Source organism: Pistacia vera, unplaced genomic scaffold (genome assembly GCF_008641045.1).
Source record: "Pistacia vera cultivar Batoury unplaced genomic scaffold, PisVer_v2 Contig1045, whole genome shotgun sequence".
Classification (NCBI taxonomy): Eukaryota; Viridiplantae; Streptophyta; class Magnoliopsida; order Sapindales; family Anacardiaceae; genus Pistacia; species Pistacia vera.
Genome location: NW_022195077.1, coordinates 47,704 through 70,161, shown reverse-complemented (window position 1 = coordinate 70,161; position 22,458 = coordinate 47,704). Strand labels below are relative to the sequence as shown.

Sequence of the window (22,458 nt, the reverse complement as noted above, 5' to 3'; positions counted from 1 at the left end):
ACTTTAAGGGTGAGATCTGGAAAAGGAACCTGTGGTACTCACCTGGGATTTCGTCAAATCTTGGTGGGAATATGTCGTTTACTCTAAAATTCATGATGTGTTTAGCAATGTATCATGTACTAAAACACAAAAAATTAAGAGCGTGTGTGAGGAGTACTCTGCTCCCCATAAGGCACTCTCAAAACTATATTCAATACATATTACTAGCATGGAGAAAGTAAGAAAAGTGGTTTATCATGAGCAAGATGAAAAGAAACATGCACATTACTCTTGGTTATAATTTTGAAGGGTTTTTGGAAATTGTATAATAAAATAGAAAAGGAAATTTCTTTTTTCTGAAGTAGTTAATGCATAGAGAATATAAAGATACATAAATTATGAAAGTTTAGAAAGTAAAGCTGACATCATTAGATTATGGTGTTGAAGTTCAGTTTTCTTCCTTAATATGTTGGAAACTAGAAACTAGAATGGTTTTTTTTTTTTTTTTTTTCCTCAGAAGTGAAAAAGAAAAAAAAACTTCTTCTACTAGTAGTCTAGAATAAATTGTTTAATATAAATAGTATCCAATTTTTAATTATTAATTAATAATAATTATCTAATATAAATTTTTTATAATTTTAAATATTTATAAATTCTTATCAAAATAAAAATTTGAATTTTAAAACTATTTAAAAAAAAAATCTCTTTTTTGGTAACTATAGTACATCTACAATAATTTTAAAATTTAATACATCAAACACATAATTATAATTATAGTTTTGAGAATTAACTCTATCATGAAAATAGTATTTACCAGACACTTTTAAATTATTTTGAAAGCTTGTTATTTCACAATTGATTTAAAGCCACAATAATCTCAAATAAATATTTATATCAGCAGTTTCTTACAAGTTAAACGATACCGTAATAAAAATTTCATATTAATATAAAGGAAACATACAGAAAACTTCCAATTCCAGTACTTTCGACTTCCGGTGCTACAATGCATGCAGCCATAAGGTAGACACACAACCACCAAGTGGAGGATGACAGCTAAAACATACCAATATTAGTCTGTGAGCAATCGAGGACACCTCCGGGGTTGCCTGAAAAAAAATCGGCACCTTGAACAGACAAGGACGCCAAGCCATAACAGACGCATTGCTTACAAAGTTGCCGCCCGTCTCGGGCCTTAAACAACTTCCACTGCCTGCCCATGCACCACTTCCACGGCCTGCCATCCACCACTGCCACTGCCCTGCCCCTGCACCTGCCCATGCACCCCTTCCACTGCCTGGGAACGTTATAATCCATGCCTCTCCCAGTAAGTTCCAGACATCTTAGCAGAATTTGGATTGCAGATGCTTACACACCGACTTCAACTATATTTCAACGCATTTGCGTTATGACGACCTGTACCATCTAGCCATTGAATGAATTCGTCGATGGCACACTCAATTTTCTTATTGTCAGCGTGGCATCACCATGTCAGCTTCAGCACTCTGATACATCTCAATAATTGAGTGCAGAGCTCTCCAACTCCTCCATCTTATCCTCGAATCATCACCTCGGCAAGCTCATTGCCATCAGTTGAATGCTTCTTCGATGGCATCCTCAAGTTTCTTCTTATCAGCTGCGTCAAGTTGTAATCAATCTTCTCATCCCAGAGACTGGTCCTCAGGTTGAAAGCATAATTCTCCAAGGCATGGCCCAACTTTCTTCTTGTGCTCTTCATTTCTGCCTTGTGCTTGAAGCCTCCTGAACCATCTTCTCTATTTGGTCCGCAGACAACCTACCTTGTCATTGGTGATGTGATCTGTTTTCTGGCGGTCTGTCTCCAGCTAAGACATTTAAGATACCATTTGCATCAATATCAAGCAAACAGTGATCTGAGGAACACCCCTCGGGGCTGGAGGAATGCCAGAGAGCTCAAATTTCCAACAAGTTGTTATCCCTGGTTCTTGTTCTTCACCCTCATAGATTTGAATCAAGACAGAAGGTTGGTTGTCTGAGGTGGTGAAAATACTCGTTCCTTCTTTATAGGTATATTGTGTTTCTTGGGATAAAAACAGTCAGACACTTCCTGTGGTTTCCAACCCAAGGGACAGGGGGGTAACATCCAAAAGCAACAAGTCCTGCACCTTCTCGTTGCCCTTTCCACTCAGATGGCAGCCTGAACAGCAGCACCATATGCAACAGCCTCATCCGGTAATATTCTTGCAAAGCTCCTTTCCATCGAAGAAGTCTTGCAAAGTGTTGCACTTTTGGAATCCTAGTTGAACCACCAACAAGCACAACATCTGGACAGGTGCTCTTGTCCATCTTAGCGTCTCTCAGAACTTCTCAACGGCTATACACTTTCTAAAGAGATCCATGTAAGCTCCTCAAATCTGGCACGAGTAATGGTTGAATAGAAATCAGTACCCTCATACAATGAATCAATCTGAATTGTTGCTGAGCAGTAGATGAAAGGGTCCTCTTAGCTCTCTCACAATCTGTCCTCAATCTCCTAAGAGCCCTGGGGTCTCCACTAATATCCATCTGGTTCTTTCTCTTGAACTCTGAACGAAGTGATAACCATTCTGTTATCAAAATCCTCACCACCAAGATGAGTGTCTCCAGCAGTGGCCTTGACTTCAAAGATACCCTCTTCAATGGTAAGCAAAGACACATCAAAAGTCCCACCACCCAGATCAAAGATCAACACATTCTTCTCACCAACGCTGGTGGCCTTCTTGTCAAGACCATAAGCAATGGCTGCAGCAGTGGGTTCATTGATAATACGCATACATTAAGTCCAGCAATAAACCGGCATCCTTTGTAGCTTGACGCTGAGAGTCATTGAGTAAGTAAGCTGGACAGTGACGACTGCGTTCTTAACAGTTGAGTCAAGGTAAGCCTCAGCATCTCACGCATCTTAATGAGAACATATAGAAGATATCTCCTCAGCAGAAAACAGCTTCTTTTCACCATTGTAGTTAGCACAAACCAGGGCTTGTCTCCAGTCCTGGGGATGATTTTAATGGCCAGAGCTTGATATCACTCTGAACTGAAGCGTCACTGTATCTCCTACCAATCAACCTCTTGCATCTAATATAATAAACAGTATTCAATTAATGAAAACAGCTCTACAAAAAATAGTAACACATGTAAGGTCTATTTGATAATAAATAAATTAATAGATTAATTTTTTAGGAATTTTTGAAGCAAGTGTTGAGAAATTTTGCGTTTTTTTACTATCTACATTGATAGGACTTAAATAGGAGTTATGTTTAATGAACCATAATAACTTAAAAATTATTTAAGAAAACTATATATAAAAAAAAATATGTATATAAAGTATAATATCATAATGTACTAATCAAACCCAGAAATTTTGCACTTCCGACTAATATATATAAACAATATAGTAACATAGATCTTATTAGTTAAACAGAAAAGGTAAAAAAGTTTCATTAATTAGAATTAATCTCCATATATATTACAGTTTAGAAATTTTTACTTTCTATGAATATATATAAAAATACAAAAGCATAAATCTAAACACAATAATACATTGATAGCAAAAAACAAGTAAAAAAATTGTTCGCTACAATTATATATACTATACATTACGAATTTTCATTAAAGAAAAACCTATAGGGTGTATTTGATTCAGGGAATGGAATTACTGGGAATATTAGATTACTGAATATTAGATTACCTTGAAGATTACTAAGGATCTTAGAAAAATGTGTTGGTTAATATGAATAAATGGTGGGTATGTTATATTATATGTTTGGTTGAGAGTAATAAATTGGTGGGTATGTTACATAAATTACTAAATTGCCTTTTTAAATATTAATATAATATTATTTTTATTATTATTTTGAATAATTTCTTTAACCCCCAACATGTAAGATATAGCTAAAACACCCCTGCTTATATAAAACTTTAATTATAAACAAAATCACTCCACCACCTGGGCCACTGCCCGCCATCGTCAGCCGCTGTGGGAAATCGTCGAAAGTCACATAGAGTTGTGTGAGTAGCCCACTGTAACCGAGAGGTCTGATATGGCAATTTCTAGCCATATTGATGGCCAAAAAGGCCATATTAGAACAGATCTGGTTGTTAATGGTCAGATCTACTTCGATATGGCCTTTTGAACCATCAATAGGCCGGAAACGACCTATCAGAGCCTCCCAGTTATGGTGGGTTACTCACGACGACTCTAGGTGACTTTCAGCAACTTCCAATGGCAGCGACGGTAGTTTGGTGGCGACAGGCGACGACAAGTGGGTGGGGGTGGTGGCTTGGGTGGGCTGCAATTTGTTTTGACTTCAAGGGTAATTTTGTCCAAAAAGTTAATTATTGGGGTGAAATAGTAAAAGTCAATTCATGTAAATTAATTAAAAATAAGGGTATTATTATCCTAAAATTTATAATAATAGAAAAATTTTAACAAAAATAAGATTACCTTAGTAATCTACAATACCAAAAAAATAGAGATTATTAGATTACCTCTAATATATCAACAGTAACTACAATTGGTATTGGAAGATTACCGAAATTTTATATACTGCAATTAAACGTGATAATCAAATAATATAAGATGATAACCCTAGTAATCTCATAAACCCCACACCAACGCCACATAGGTCAACAAAAAAAAACCAAACATGTACTATCTGTAATTAAAGAAAAAATAACACTACCAGTAGTTCATTAATGGTAAAGAATGCTTACCAAAAATGGTGTTAATTGGGTTCTAGCGGCTTGGTTCTTAGCAGCGTCACCAATCAGACGCCCTGTTTCTGTGAACGCTATGTAAGACGGTGTCGTTCTGTTCCTTGATCATTGGATATGACCTCCACTCTGTCGTTTTTCCACACGGCACACATGAGTAAGTTGTTCCTAGATCGACACCGATCACCGTTCCCTTTCCTTTTCGGCCATTCTCACGAAACAATGTATAATGAACTAAATTCTACGAAAAACGAAAGAAGATATGCATGGTTCGGTAGAATAGTGAGTCTATAAAGATGTTATGGAGATTCGTTTAATTAAATCTGAATGTTACGAGCAGACATGTTCTTGGCCCTTGCTCTTTTTTCTTCTAGCAATGCCAAATGTGCCGAGTCTGCTAAAACCCAAGAGGACTGACCCGAACTGCGTGTTGGGAATGCGGACTCGGCCATCCCATAAAAACGATTAAATTGAAAATAACAAGATTTAAGCAAAATTAAGATTGGCCAATTCCTTTCCGTGTGGAAGATTTCGAAAGACTTCACCGATCGCAAATCGCACAGCTGTACGACGACGCGCACTGACCTCTGCTTAGTTGTTATGATGAGAGGGGCTTGTCCTTGTTGGCTCCGAGTTGACTCAAATATCTCCAGTACATCTTTGTCAAGAAGGGAAATGTGAAATATGATGCCCCCAACTTAGCAGAATTAAATGACCATCTTGTTTTCAAATTTATTTCAAAAACACCGCCTTCTTCAACCATTCACTTCATCCCCATCTCCAACCACCCAGCCACCGCCGCCACGGCCACCCAGCCACTATCACCATCCAGCCAAATTAATAAAATTTAGTATGAAGTTTAGTAAATCCAATCACCCATCATTTCCTAATTTCTTCCCAAATCACAATGGACTCTATGCTGTGCTAACAAACCTCCTATTGTTCTCGCTCTCGACTTGCTGTTATTTTAACCTTTGAATTTTATTCTCTAATATCTGCAATTCCACTCATCTTTCCTCTCCCAAATTCATCTTTAACTCCGCCACCTCTGCATTCCAAGTCCCTGTAGTATGAATCCTGCTATGCACACCATCTGTTCTATGTGAATTCTCTATTAAAAAAGAATTAACATCTCCCATTTTATTTCTTAAATTATTTATTCTTCTCGTAAATTTGAGAGTACGATAGTGGCATTGATCACAAGGTTAGATTTATTATGATGGCTTTGAGGAAGAAAATATATTTATGGATAAATGTTTTGGGAGGGTTGGGTGGTGGCTTTGGGTGAGGAATTTTGGCAAACAGGTGGGCGGGTTGGCTATGGGACGGTTGGAAATGTTGGGGAATCGTCGGCGACTAGGTAATTACACACAACACACTTCAAACAGCAAACCATAGATCAACACCAAAGAAATCAGACGATTTGCAGAGACTTGGAATGCAGAAAGATGAGTGGAATTGGAGGTGTTAGAGAATAAAAGAGGGGTTTTGGTGAGGGTGATGTGAGGATTCAGATGGAAGAGTTGGGGGGTTCGGTGGTGCCGGAATCCGGCTAGATTAGGCCTGAAACGGTGGTTGAATGGGTGGAGATGGTTCACGAGAACGGTGCAAATCCGGCCAGAAAAATTCGTATGCTTAACAAGGCTACAACATGAATTCAATTTGATGGGTGAATAATGTAATTTACGGTTCTCAATTTTTACATGATACAATTTCAGATTTTTCATGGTTATGTTGCCATGGAAGTGGTCTTCTCCTTTTTAATTATTTTATATATATATATAGTGTTAATATCTCACCTAGTCACCTGTTGAGATTATTCCAAATTAGTAAAGGGGCAAACGAAAAGGGCAGAAGAAAAAAGAAAGGCTCGGATCCGACTAGCTCTAATTTTGAGTGGAGTGATGAACTGATGATGGGTGCTTGTGAAAGAAATTTGAGATGTAAAGGGTTAAGTTAAAATTTTTATTTTTATTTAAGATTTAATGCAGTTTAAATTACCATTTTACCCTTTAAATGTTAGATTAAATGATTTTTAGTTAATTTAAGAGTGAAAATCTGGAATAAATGAAACTAGGGGTGGGAACTTAACATGTGGCTAATCTTTGGGTGGGAACATGTTGTTTACTCTTTTCTTTAATAATTGTGCATCACTTTTAAATCCACTATCCCTTTCTTTTTTCTTTTCGTACTGAAGAATCTTAGGGTCCGTTTATTTTATTATTTTGAATAAGATTTTAGGAATAATATTGGATAGTTGAGTAAGGTTATTATTACAAGAATAGGATTTGAAGAATATGTGTTTGGTAGAGTATTTTGACCTTGATATTTGTATTGAATATTTGATGGATATATTTTTTTATAAATGATTTATTAATATAATATTTTGGTGCATTTTATTAAAATAATGTATTATTATAACCTTAAAACTTATCAATTTACATTTTAATAATATTAAACGTTTTATTGGTAATTTTTTAACCAATAAATATTAAAAAATATAAACCCATATTAATTTCAAGTACTGATCCAACTGTTTAAAAATATCACATTAATACATATATGACAAAAGTACTAATTATCAACCCTTACAATCGTTCTTATACGTATACTCTATTAACAACTACGACATGGTCCACTGTGCTGTCCACAGTGCATTCATTATGTTATCCCGTACAGTCGTCATGTTGTCTATAATACCTTGCTGCAACTGACTTGGTCCTTCTCCATTTTGGCTATCTTCTGCCCCGTTTTGGAGATCACAATATACTTGCTCATTACCCATATTTTCAATAAACTGTTCGAAGATAGGATCCTCCATATTGTACATTTTGATAAAATTATGACGTACACAACATGCCATAACAATTTTCCCTTGTTTGTCCAACGGGTAATTATTAATTTCATTCAAAATACGGAACCGTCTTTTCAAAACACCAAAGGTTATCTCAACAACATTGCGGAGTGAAGCATGTCTGTAGTTAAACAACTCTTGTGGCCCCTTTCGGTTACGGCGGTGATCAAAAATATGATACGTCACTCGCCTATGAAGGGCGAAGAACCCCTCTCTATTTGGATAACTCGCATCAACCAAATAGTATTTCCCTGTAATAAAATCATACATGTTATTTGAATTACAAGGCCTCAAAAGTGGAGCAAATATGCTATAATACGTCAAGAAAATACTTATACCTGGTGGAGGATATGGGAATCCAAAATTAGGATCATCAATAATTGAATTTAAAACTCTTGAATCATACGCAGATCCTTCCCATCCAGTAACGACATAAGTGAACATCATCCTAAAGTTGCATGCAACCATTACATTCTATGACAATGTTCCTTTGCGATTCCAGTACCTATCGGCAAATTCATGTGGAGCCAAAGTATATACATGTGTGCCATCAATGGCTCCAATACAGTCCTATCATCAAATTGAATTTTACTCATACTAACCGACTATCAACATTAATAACACAATGAACTTAACTATCCACTAATAGAAAACATAATGAACCAGTACCTTAAAGAAAGGGTAATATTTTCAGTTGTCTGATATTTCCCATGGAACATCACTGAAGTCAGGTGGTCTGATAAACTTTGTCTTCAACTCACATATCGCCTCGCAAACTACGCCAACATGTCTAGAGATCATCTCACCTGAATGTTGGAAATCATCCATCACCGTTCTGATTGTCTTGTTTTTACCAACAATTGTTAGAAATATCATAACTTGTTCTTCCAAACTCGTCCTCTTGGTTGGTCGCAATTTGCCTTGCTCTAACAAAATGCCACATAAGTATGTAAAACAGTCTTTGTCCATGCGGCACTTGTCAAAGATCCTATCAACATGACCATTGAGTACTTCCAACATGTACTCATGACCAGTTAATATGGATGTATGTCATAGTTGACGCCCAGTTGTTTCTAACGCGGCAATACTGCAGAGTGCAATGGCTATATCTGTCAGTATTTCTTCTTCGTCATCTGTAAAACGTCGTCTTCTTCCTGTATGGCTAGACGACGCCATTTAAACCTACACATTTGCAAAACATTGATCAACAATTAACAGTTGTTGTACTACTTAGCAAAATATAACAGTCAATATTTAATTCTAATGACAATCCAAAACTCATATAAAACATGTAATCTCATATAAAACATTAGCACAATTAATAAGTCCATACAGTAGCGTTACAAATTCTAATTCTAATGACAAGTGCCCACTGATGCATACAAAAGTGTTGGCAAACACTTAGGACACACAGTGTCATCTACAAATTGCGAAAGTCATTATAAATCCAATTAGCCTTTTCCTCGGGCGGAAGTTTCACAAATATCTCCCGCTACCTTGGGTTTTGATATAAGTGTTTCACAACTTGCATGTAAAATTCTGTGGGTACTTGCATGGCTGTCATGATGTCAATACAATTACCCACGGAAAATGGATCAGATGGACCACTGGTGTTCTCATCATCCCTCTCATCTCCACTGCGATTGCTAGCCCTCGATCCCATAGTCCGCTTCTTCACAAGCTCGTTCGTCAATCTACTAGTGACATCCATAAGTGATTGTCCCAGGCCGCTTCGCCTCCTCCTATTTCTCGCTCTTCCATGGCCAAATGTGTTTGGCCGTTTTTCCCCTGTCGTTCGATCTTGATTAGGTTCAAAGTCGTTATCATCCATGGGAACCGCGCCCTAATTGGAATAAGTGGAGGTCTCCACCGGTTGAGATGTAGAGTTGTACGCATATCTCCCAAAGGCAGTTTGCTTCTCAAATATGATTTCATAAAGCATCATTGTGAGGAAGTCCCTTGTGGTAGAATTGTTGCACCAATGGGTTTTGCTAGTAATGCAAAAGAATAATATATTAATATTTGGCAGTTCGAAAAAAAAATGCATACAATTACGGTGTCGTTGATTAATATTAGTTAAAAAAAGTTGAAAATTTACCTTTACATATTCTTGCCAAACCTCAATGGGACACGTTGAACTTTGCGACTCATGATCCCACTCGAACCCCGTGTGTTGCAGCAATTTTCGTCATGCTTGATATACTCTTCGCAGGTGAAAGTACTTAGAGGTTAGTTGTGTGACGTTGAGTCTCCTCCCAACCACTGATGATAAGTCATCCAACATTTCCTAGTAATCTGTTGTCTTTATTGAAGTACCGCGCAAAATTTTCACCCGCTCAGACAATAGGACCAGAAATTTGTGGGTCATCTCAGCAGACCAGTTCATGTTATCACTCATCTAAGGACAGTACGGTGAGAACGACAACCAACATTGGGACACCATACGAATCACCAATCACATTACAAACAGACATACGCACATGTAAACGTAATCAAGTAAACACAGATAAACTTATACCTCATTCGATCCAACACTGGTTGAAGACATCAATGCAAGGGAAGATACAGACAATGTCGACCAATAGGGTGTATGACGAACTCCAAGTTTGAAAAAATGTCGAAACTTTCGCTTCTGGTGCAAGTAGTAATCAATCCTGCGATGTCGAGATAAATTATGCTAACATATGTGCATATGATCGTAATTTCTTCTTACGATAAAAGAACAATATCGAATCTACAGAACAAATATATCAGTTAGTGAAATCCCAACAAATTATTTCCAATAATCCAATAATTTTTTACTCCCAAAATTTATCCATTACATACAACATGTTACAGACAGAACATATGAAACTGCACAATATTTTGACACATGTGCTAAACATTGTAAGCAACATAGCACATGTTGTAATAGTTAAACCCCGTAAAAAAATCCACAGATCCAAGTAGCTCATGTGCAGATATCAATTTGAGTCAACCAATTATAAAACGCATTATTAAAGTCCAAATTAAAAGGATTAATGAAAAGAAAAAACAGTATTAACACAAATTATTTCCAATAAAATAAAAATGAGGAAAATTGCATCTCGGGTGTCTTGAAAACAAATAAGTCACGGAAGCTCACAAACTGGATTTGGGTACTTCACGGGTCTCTTTCCCTTCCCTAAATATTTTGGACAGATAAACATCAAACACAATCACAAATTCATGTGCAGATGTTTTGTACATGATATTTAAAAACCTGCAAAAAAAAAAAAAAAAAAAAAAATCAAAAACACCTTTCCTTGTGGACAGATCTGCGATGTCGATGGGTTCACGATGGTGGGTTTGTTCTGATCGGTGACATCGGGGCTTAACGTTGGATAGATATGTGACGATGATGGGTTCACAGTGGTCAGTTTGTGACGATCGTTGACGTCGGTGGTTCACGTGGGACAGATCTATGAGGCTGTGGGTTCACGGTGGTGGGTTTGTTCTGATCGGTGACATCGGGGCATAACGTTGGACAGATTTGCAACAATGGTGGGTTCACGGTGGTCGGTTTGTGACGATAGATGACGTCGGTGGTTCACGTGGGATAGATCTATGAGATTGTGGGTTCACGGTGGTGGATTTGTTCCGATCGGTGACGTCGGGCTTAACGTTGGACAGATCTGCAACGACGGTGGGTTCACGATAGTCTGTTTGTGACGATCGGTGACATCGGTGGTTCACGTGGGACAGATCTGTGAGGATGTGGGTTCACAATGGTGGGTTTGTGACGATCGACTTCGGATTATGGCAGATCGACGACGAGAAGTCACCATGAATGGTTTGTGATTCATGGTGTTGTTTTGTGATTATGGTGATGCAGTGGATGATGGTTTGATTCTGGTCACGTTTGTGTTGTGATGATGGCGGCAGATAGTGATGCGTGGTGGGGTGGTAATGTGACGATGGTGGAAGATGGTGATGGGTGGTAGCCGTGCGGTTCTGTTGTGATGATGGTGGAAGATTGACTGGGTGGTGCTGTGGGGTGGTTTTCTGATTCAGGTGGCTGGTCGTTTGGCCAATGTGCTTTGTTTTTTATTTGCAGGTGGAAGATTGTGGTGGAGAAGAATTTGGTGGAAGGGTAGCAAGATGGTTCTTCATGGTGGTGAAGCACTGATGCAGTGAACAAAACTGAGAAAGAGAAATAAAAGTAGGATTGTAAATCTTCAACGGTCAAAAACCTGCCAGGATTGTATTTTCAGGGTTGTATTGTCTGAATAATAAGCCAAACGGTATTTACAAAATCAGATTGAGAATATGGGAACAAATAATAAGCCCAATGGAGCCTTAGATTTTTACTATATTTTATTAATATGAACTATCATACACAATATTTTCGAATTGTTAACTAAAAATTCAAAAAACTGTTGTTTTCGAAATTCATTAATTCTACATTTTGTTAACTAATATATTATAGGATGTCAAGTAATACAATATTACGTAATCTTTTATTGCAAATAGTGTTTACTATTAGTAATATTGGGAGTAATCAGATTACCTTCCCAAAAGGTGTTAATATAAGATTACCAAGGTAATCTTAATTTTGACCCTATTTTGCCCCTAATCTTTTATCATTTCGGACACATTTGCCCTCATATGTCTACCAAATAACAATTACCCAGACCCTCTACATTTGAGAATTTAGCTAAAACACCCCAACCACAAAAAGTTTAAAAGTTAACAAAATATCCCTAGCCACCCAAGACCACCGCCGGCCACTAGCCACCACCATTTGCCGCCTGCAAAAGTCATCATATCGATGCAAGACCGGCGAGATCTTGCCGATCGTGTGCCGTTAAGGATGTTTCTGACCATGGATTTGTGATCTATGGCTGGAAACAACCAAATCTGGCCGTGAAATGGCCACTGTTTCATGGCCAAAGATCTAGTCTTTTCACAACCAAATCTGTGGCTGTTTCATGGCTAGATCTAGCCATTTTTGGCCATGGATCTATTAGGCCTTACCGGTGCACGACCAACCAGATCTGACCAGTCATGTGCCATTACGGCTACTGTCGGTGGCAGTGGCTGGCTGCTGGCAGTGGCTTGAGGTGGATGTGAGTGATTTTGCTACAAATTAAAGTTTTATATAGCTAGGGTGTTTTAGCAAAATTTCAAATATAGGGGGTTAAAAAAATAATTTAAAAAATAATATTATATTATTATTTAAAAAGGAAGGCAATTTAGTAATATATATAACATATGTTGGAGTTGTCGACTACTTCAGCATTAATGGATAACGGAGACGCACTCGGGGGTCTCGCTGTAGGATTTCCTTTAAGTTATTAATTCCTTTTTGGGTTGGGCTTAGGAATAGGAATCCTTGTAAAACTAGGTTTAATCTCTTAAACCTAGTATATAAACATACTTTTCTCTTGTTATGAGGTGAGAACAATTCATTCATTGTAAACGAGAGAGGTGAGGCATATTGCAATAATATTGACTCAGCTGGACGTAGCCCACATTGGGTGAACCAGGGTAAATCGCGCGTATTATTTTTTCTTTGTTTACTGTTTGTTTTGTTTTACTATTATTATTTTGTTCCTGTTGTTGTCTCTATTTCGTTCAACATGCCCACTCATTTTTCCTCCCAACCAAACATATTATTATAACATATCCACCAATTTATTCAAACCAACCAAACATATTTCTCTAAAGACTCGCTAGTAATCTATCTTTCCAGTTGTTGATATAGATTTCTGCACCAACCAGCGAGATCCGATGGACCTTGTTGGGATTGGAACTGATGTGTGCGTGATTAATGATAATCAACGATGAATATGGACTAAAATAAAGAGATTTTTAAAGTGGTTTGGTGAGGTTAACAACCTACGTCCATTGTGTTTTTTTGTATTTGCTGTGAGGGCTTACAATGCAATTCTTATAAGAAATTCCTGACCCCTTCCTCATTGTCAGAGAGGGTTTATATACAAGATTGGTACAAAGGAAAAAACGAAATTAAGGGGATTATAATTGATTGGAATCATAATTCCGATATTCTTGTGATTGGGTGCAATGATCGTACAGTGATAACTGTTGAAACAGTCATTCCCGCGATTTCTAGGATCTGATGTAATTTGGGGATTGATTGATTAATTCCTCAAATTGTCCGCGACTAGTTTATGTTCGACGAACTTATGCTGAGTCGATTAATCATAATTGCCGAGCTCATTCTAGGTCGAGCTATATCCTCGCGTTGGCCCGAGCTTGGCAGAGAAACCACACACAATCATGTAATATAATATTTCCTAGTCATACAACATTTCTTAAACCAAACGCACCCTTAATGTAATATCGGTTACAAAAAAAACTGAATAGAATTCATACATGCAATTTAAAATTTAGACATAGCCAATTAACGCTTGTGACAAAGACGACCGTGTAGATAATTCCAGTAACATATTGAAAAAAACAAAAATTAAGATATAAAATAATAGACCTTTTAAAAACACAAGTTAAAACACATTTGTTTTCAATATAATATTTATTATTTTAATTACAATATTTTTTATTTTATGAAAAATTGTTTCAATGACCTCACACTACATGAAACATTGCATAAGCCTGATGTTAATACAAATTTATTTATTTTTTTCCTTCTACCACTTAATTTTCGGTTTTACATTTCCTGGAAAAATTACTCAATTCTCAATTAAGTTAGTCAATTTATTAGCAAAAGAGGCGTCTTCGTACTGAGGATTAAAGGGTGAGTGGGTGAATCTTCAAAGAAAATTAAACACCAATAATAGAATGTCAAAGTATGTGGGAAACATCTAAAAACATCATTTGGAATATTTTAATTATGATATGAAATTTTGGTGTATATATATTTTTAGTTATTTGTGAAATATACCATAAATTATATCCTTATTATAGCATTTAGATAAAAAGTAAAAGACCATGTATCACCTCGATCTTTAAGAAATTATCATTCGGTTAGTAAGTATTACACTTTAGGCAGACTGACCCCTGAACTATATAGAACCTATCACTTACCGCCCCTAGAGGAAATGTCTCTTACACCCTTATTATAATTTTTCAAAGTTTTTTTCTTCTTCTTCTTCTTCTTCTTTCTCTCCTGCTTTTAGTTTTTAATGCTTTTCTTCATTTTTTTTTCCTTAATTTATTTAATTTATCTACAGGTTTCAGAATTCAAATGTTAGTGGGACGGGGAATAAGACAGGGAAAATTCCCCAAGGGGAACGAGGAGGGGAAAAATTGAAATGTCTACATATAATTAAGGAAATCTGTTAAAGTGTGAACCCATTTTGGAGAGCTTGAACTTGTCCATGGCAAAAGAAAGAAGCTGTAGCAAAATGGTGAAGAAGACAAGACGACCAATAGCTACAGTGATAGAAATCATCGCCACAGCGATTACAGTTGCTGCAACGACAAAAATGGTCATTGCAGAGAGCGTTGGGAAGCAGTGTTGAACGTGGAAAAAAAACGACAACCGCGGCGATGGAAATGGTGGCCGTGGCGAGCGGATCGTAGAATTCCAGTTCTATTTACTTTCCTGTTTTTTAAGTATTCTTGTTTTAGAATAACTTTTATTCAGTAAGAGATTTGGTTGAGTTGAATTAGGGAAGTAGAACTTGATTAGAAATATTATTTCATAGAAGTTTTGTTTGTGTTTAACTAAAAAAGTAGATTTCGATTTTCCATATTGAAGTAGAAGTAGTATTTCTTTTCTTGTATAAAAGAAGTTAAACATTAATGAATAAAGTATGAGAGTTCACTGTTTTCTTAAGTAAAAGTATTTTGTTTTTGCTCCCAATTCCAACAAACTCGCTGTGTTTTTCAAGTTCTCCTCCAAATGCCTTAAGTCAATGGCTTGGCGTAGAGCAACCACGTAGAAGACATGATATATCAACAGCTTCAGCTGTTTTTCTTCAAGAAATTAATAAGGCCTGAGGAGTTCACATATTCGTTGTGTTCAGCACTTTGTGCATGATTGGTGACAGGATTTGGCAAGGAATATGAGTTCAGAACAGTAAGATGCCACTGCAATGTCAGCACCACCAGAGAGATTCGAAGGTAAACCGTTGTTATAAAATTTCATTAACAAGCTCGGAGAATATAACAAACATGAGTTTGCCCATGGAAGCAATGGCTAAACGGGTGTTGTCCATGAAAACACCAATTGGGGTCCCCTGGAAATTGCCCCATGATAGCTGCAGCTTCAATTTGGCCTGGATGGTTACAATTTAATTTTGTGTTAAAGTAACCTGTAAACTCAGAATTTCCTTTCTTAACTTCTGCAAAAGTAACAACTAAATAAATATATTTTCTTTTATAATTTATCCATTTATACACAAATAATTATTTTTACATCCAATAAAAAAATCAAAGTATGTATACACGAGTGTGAATTAAATATTTTCTTCAAGGGATTGACCGATTCTTATTCATCTGGGTTAACCTTCAATTTTATTAAGGCGTATTAGCTTTTACTACTATAAAAATTAGTCATTAAGCGTGAAAGAGCATACTTAAAGCATTAAAATCTTTATTGTCAACAACTTAAGCATTATTTAATTATTCAGATTATATAATATTATAATCCCAAAATTAATATCAAATCAGAATGATAACAATTCGGAAAAACTACAGATCAACCTATCAGTAGAACATTGCTTCTTATGTGAATCTCCTACGCTTTAACATGTTACTAATAATGAGAATATAGATTCTCTCAAGTTCCTCCATCTTGTACTGGTAAATGTTTGCCTCAACAAGCTCCTCAGTGTCATCGAGCCACTCGATGGCAAGCCCAACGGCTTCCTTTATCTTCTCCATGTCAGTCGAGTCAAGTTGCGAACTGAAGTCATTGAAATAAGCAGGAGCAGTGATAACTGCATTCTTCACCGTTGTACCATGATAATCTTCGGCAACCTGTTGCATCTTGGAAAGTACCATAGAAGAGACAAACTAAGGAGCCAACTGCTTCTCTTCACCTTTGTTGTTAATCAGAATCACTGGCTTTCCATCATCAGTAGCAACAACCTTGAAAGGCCATAACTGCGTATCTCTGGACTGACTCATCTTCGAATCTTCTTCCAATCAACCTTTTTGCATCTACAATGATTAACATGTGTAATAGAATGAAACATTATAACTAAATGATGGTCAATTTCAAGTACATTTCCTGACCAAAAATAAACCTATTTAATGAAATCAAATCAGAGAAAGTATAAAAATACTTACCGTAAACGGTGTTACAGGGATTCACGTCAACCTGGTTCTTCGCTTCCTTATCAGTAAACGCCACACAAAACAGCGATCATTGGTTATGATCTCCACTCTGTCATTCTTCCACACAACCATGCATGAGTATGTAGTCCCTAGATCAATTCCGATGGTTGGTCCCTCTTCCTTCCAAGCCATTATTTCTAAGAATTTGCTCTTTAATCAGAAGAAAAAAAAAAAAAAAGAAATTAACGTCAAAGAGATTTGTATTTGTTAATAGCTTTGTATTTCTGTTGAAGTGTCGGGCTCAGACTTCAAAGAACTGGAGAGTATTCGGTATCAAAGAGAACAAAAAATTACGCAAATAACCAACAACAAAGAGAAATAACACACATCGTTCACCTACTTCAAAGAACTAGAGAGTATTTGGTATCAAAGAAAACAAACAATTATACAAATAACCAACAACAAAGAGAAATAACACGCGCTAATTATCTGTTCACCCAAAATCAGACTATATCTAATAGAGTCAATATTATTGAAAATATAACTCTAAATCTCTCTCGGTACAATAAATGCATTTGTTAAGTAAATTGTTCTCACACTCATAAGAGAATAACATCTTAAACCTAATACTACTAAAATTCATATTCCTAAGCCAAACCCTATTAAACAATAAAATATTATAAAATTTGTAGCATCTTGGAATTGGTAGGCAAATTATTAAATATGGAATATATTACTTCAACAAGATGTTTCTCTAATTAATTAAGGAATCATAGTAAAAAGGAAAAAGGATATTGATGAGCATTAATAAATCCCTAAATTTGATCTAAATCTAATAAAAAAGAATTTAAACGTCCTGAATTTATGGAGATGAACTTAATAAAAATAGAGTAGTGCTATTTGGATCAATTGATCCGGATCAAAAACTTTTTTGTGAAGGTAAATTTACAAATTAACCCTTTAGTTATATAAAATTATTTGTGGCTCCTAAATCTTGCTTTTTGGAGTGAAAACAATTTACACCACTGACATTATGAAAGGATGAGAGGGAAGCAATTACTTCAATGTTTCCAAGAATAGAGATTGGAAAGTTAGAATTAATTTATTGGAAAATTGGAAAGTTGGAAATAGGAATTAATTTATTGTAATAATTAAATTGCTTTAAAAAATATATATATATATATAATTTATTGTAATAATTAAATTGCTTTAAAATATATATAATAATATATATATATATTAGTAGATATATATATATATATATATATTATAATATAATATATAAAGTTACCCATTTTATCTCCCAAAGTTGCAAGTGTAATCTTTTACTACAAGTGTAAGAACCGTTTGCAACACATTGATTTTCAACACAATTTCATACAAAGGCATAGCCTTTTATCTCATTTTTGCTAACAAATGAATATGTTAGTTCATATTGTGATAAAATAGCTGTTGGATAAAAAATGTTTTTTGTAATTAATCTAAATGTTGTGTGGATAAAATAGATAGAACTGGATAAAAAATGTTTTATGTATATTGATCTGAATGTTGTGTAGATAAAAAAAAGAAAGCTGGATAAAAAAATGTTTTTTGTATATTGATTTGAATGTTGTGTGGATAAATAGAGAGTTGTAAAAAAAAAATGTTTTTCATATATCAATGTTTTATGTATATGTATTCTGAATAGTAAATATTGATAACAAAGTATTTTTTTCTTAAATACTCTTAATCACCTTAAATCATGATTATATATATCTACATATACAATATTATGTGTATAAAGTCTCATATAGAATGTTTTAATATATATTTATACATGTAATCAAGTATAAAGTCTCGTATAGAATGTAGGGGTGGCAAATCCGATGGTTCTTTTTTTAATCGAATCGGATAACCGGTTTAAAGAAAGGTGAAACCAAAACTAGGCTAGTTTTTTTATAAACCAGTTTCTAACCGAATTGAATAATCGGTTTGGTTAACCGATTTTAAACCGGTTGTTTTCCTCAATTTCAAAAAACAATTTAGAAGAATAGTTAATGAATCTTACATCCATGAAGATAACAGCAAATCAATAATTCTCGTGATTCCAAAGACATCTTACAACCGAAATTAAAGATTAAACTTGTTACCTAGCAAATCAATATACAATAATTCACTTCCTTATACAACAACTTGTTAACAAGATGAATGAAATTTCATCCAGTAAATATGTTCAATACATCACTACGTGGGCTGCAACAAAACTCAACTAATTAATTTTCACAAAGCTATTTACAGCAACAGATCCTAAACCACAAAATACATTTGCAGATTCAGAAAGAAAATATGGAAGAATCCATCTATGAGATCAGGGCCCCTCTAAGTAATTTTTCGCAACCTTCTTCTCAGTCTCACTTCCTATTCACTTTGACCTCAAATAGCAATATTACATTTAAGGATTCACAGACGAAAGAGAGATGTGTTTTACTTTACCGAAGAATAGAAGGCAAGGCAGCAACAGGGGTGATAGAAACCGGTCAAAGGCAGAAAGAAATGCAATCGGCGGCAGCACATATGAAATAGAAACCAGTGAAAGGCAGTCGGCGGTAGATATGAAATAGCAAACGGTGAAAGACAGTCGGCGGATATGAAATTGAAACTTGGGGTTTAGGGTGAAATAAGTTTTAGTCTCTTAGTTAGATTTACTAATATTTAGAATTTTTTTTTATAAAAGCCAGTTTTTAAACCAGTTTCGGTTAACCGGTTTTTTAATTGGTATGAACCCGTAACCAAACTAGAAAACCGGTTCAACAATTTTTCAAACCAAAACAGAACTAGTTTGTCAGTTTGGTTTTCGGTTTTTTTTTCCCTCACCCCTCATAGAATGAGTATGCCATGTTATTATGATAAAAGTCATTTTCTCTTTATTTGTTGTTTAATTAAATTAGATTGTATTAATTTTAAAAATGAACAAAAATATTAATATATTTATTGATCTCCATTCAGAGAATGCGATGCATCCTTTTGCATAGATAGTTGAAGGGTATCTAGGCAATGAATGGTAGGCTACGGGCTATGCGTTGCTCACCACTGCATTATTTAAGTGTTCAGATATTTATTGATCTTTATTTAGAGAATGTTCATAGATGTTGTATAAGAGATTTTTTTTTATCTATGCACAAACAACTTAAAATTCGATTAAGGCAACCATTGTAATCCAAGTGTTCATATTTCGTTTGGTATAGTTTTGTTTATTAATAAGTGCTAATTTTCGTATTGGAAGGAAAACATTATTCATTGTTCGATTTGGCAGGGAACTATGGAATCCGGAGAGCGAAACGTGGTATTGGAAGCAATTTTTTACAACAATGAAGATATTGTTTGAAATTGAATTTTTATCACAAATGTCTTAATTATAATTAAATTTATAATTGTTGGCATGAGTCAGGTGTATAATAACTCTTATCATATAATTAAATTAAAATATTAGATTTGTTCTTGGTAACAAACCAAATAACAAATTAAATTTTTTAAAATATCTCATTGAAATTTGATTTTCAGACTTAACAATACGAGAGACAATTAAATGAAAGTTGAAATCATTCTCTCTCTCACCATTAAATCATTTTTTTACTTTTTAATTCAGCAAAAACAAATAGGTTTTTTTATATATGAATCACCCTAGAAAAAGTCAAATATATTCCTATTTTATTCTAATCAATTGATCCAACAAGCATTTTTTATAAAAAATAATAGGGATATTATCAATTTAGATACAACTTTTTTTATGAAATTCTAAAAAAAAGTTGACACAAGTCTCAATATGTTCAATCTAGGGACTCTAAGCTAAATTAATAACTATGTTCAATTTAGGGACAAAACAAACAAAAGTTTCAATTTGTACAATTTAGAGACACTAAATAATAACTTTCTTCAATTTAGGGACACTTGCTATTAATTTTAACACAAAATAACAAAAGCCTTAGATAGCTCTAGTTATTTATTTGGTTTTAGTCTTTCCATTTTCAATTTGAAAACTTAAAAAAATTAGTTAAAAATTAAAAAAAAAAAAAATTGGTTGATTTCAAAGTTTAAATATTAAAAACAATAACAAAACAAGAGAAACAAAAAAAAATCAAATAATTTAAATAAAAAGGAGAAAAACCGTTTTTAAAATTAAAAAAAATAATAAAAAAATTTACATAAAGAAGGACAACCACTATTATTTTTAAATTTAAAAATTAAAACATACTGTCAAAATATTTGTTTTCCTTTTCAAAATTTTACTTTTTTTTTTTTAAATATTTATTTTATTTTTAAAAAAACTTTAGACGCGTGTCAACGTTTTATTGGGTAGAATTATTTTAGTAGACTTTCTATTGCTTTTATTTCTGTTATAATTTATACAATTACTAATTTGCCTTTTTTACTTTTAAATGTAATTGTAATTAATAGCAAATGTCCCTAAATTGAATAAAGTTACTATTTTGTGTCTCTAAATTGAACATAATTACTATTTTAGTGTTGCTAAATTGAACAAATTAAAACTTGTGTTATTTTTTTTAGCATTGTGTGATAAAATTGTACCTAAATTGATATGTATCAGTAAAACCAATTAGGCTCCTTATGAGTAAAAGCCACAAAAGACGGCGTCGTCCTGTTGCCTTGATCATTGCCTATGGTCTCCACTCTCTCATTTTTCCACACAGCCACGCACAGCATGAGTATGTAGTACCAAGACCAATTCCGATCGCTGGTCCCTCTTCCTTTCCGGCCATTATTTCTATGAGTGTGTTCTTTTGTCAGAAGAAAAAATAGAAATTAGTATTTCTGAATAGCTGTGCGATTCTGTTTGAATGAATGTAGGGCTCAATAATCAGTGTATATAGATGTTAATTCATATGAGTTAAATATAAGAGTGAGATTAATATATGTATAAACCAGATATATAGAAATAGTGGAATTAAAACTGAATTACATGATATTATTTATACTGACCACTTTTTGGGGCCAAGGGAATGTAACCAGCTCCCCAAACTCGACATCACATTAATCAAGTAAAGGTTATACAAAGTGATATGTAAGGTTCATTATCAGGAATTAATTCTATGCAGAAACAAGTCTAGAAAATATTATGTTGAAGCGTAATTTTGACACCAACCAAATACATGTGTGAAATATTGAGTTGGCATAAAAAATACACGTGAATGGGAGAATGAGAGTGAAAGGATTAGAGAGCAGTGTTTAAAATGGTTTGGATGCTCAAGAAAACATGTCCTACGTCCACTGGTATTATATTAATAATAGAGATCAGGTCGCGTTCAGTGAACTGATTTCTAAGTGATTACAAATAAAAGAGCGTGTATGCTATTTTAGAGGGAGATTAGCTAATCCCCAAAATGAGAGAAGACTCATCTATTTATAGTGAGATGAGTTAAGGTAATGATTACTAAATCTGAGAGTTGGTCAGGTCATCCTTACAAATCCTTCTTTATGTCCCATTGCCCACCTTCTAGAGCGATTTACGCCATTTAACGCTGGGATTGAACGCGTGGAATCTCTCTAGCTCTTGGCTAGTCTGGCGCACACGTACTGCACTGACAAAAGCATACTGCTCATGTCATCACGCGACGTGGTTGCGTCTGTACGGCTGCGGGTCTACCTAAGCTCTCACTTTTCATGTTGACTGGACT

General features: G+C 34.8%; 1 pseudogene; it reads right to left on the bottom strand.

Annotated features, from left to right (window-relative positions):
* Positions 1-1,528: 1,528 nt before the first annotated feature.
* On the bottom strand, positions 1,529-21,543 carry LOC116127055 (annotated as a pseudogene).
* Between the last annotated feature and the right edge of the window lie 915 nt (positions 21,544-22,458).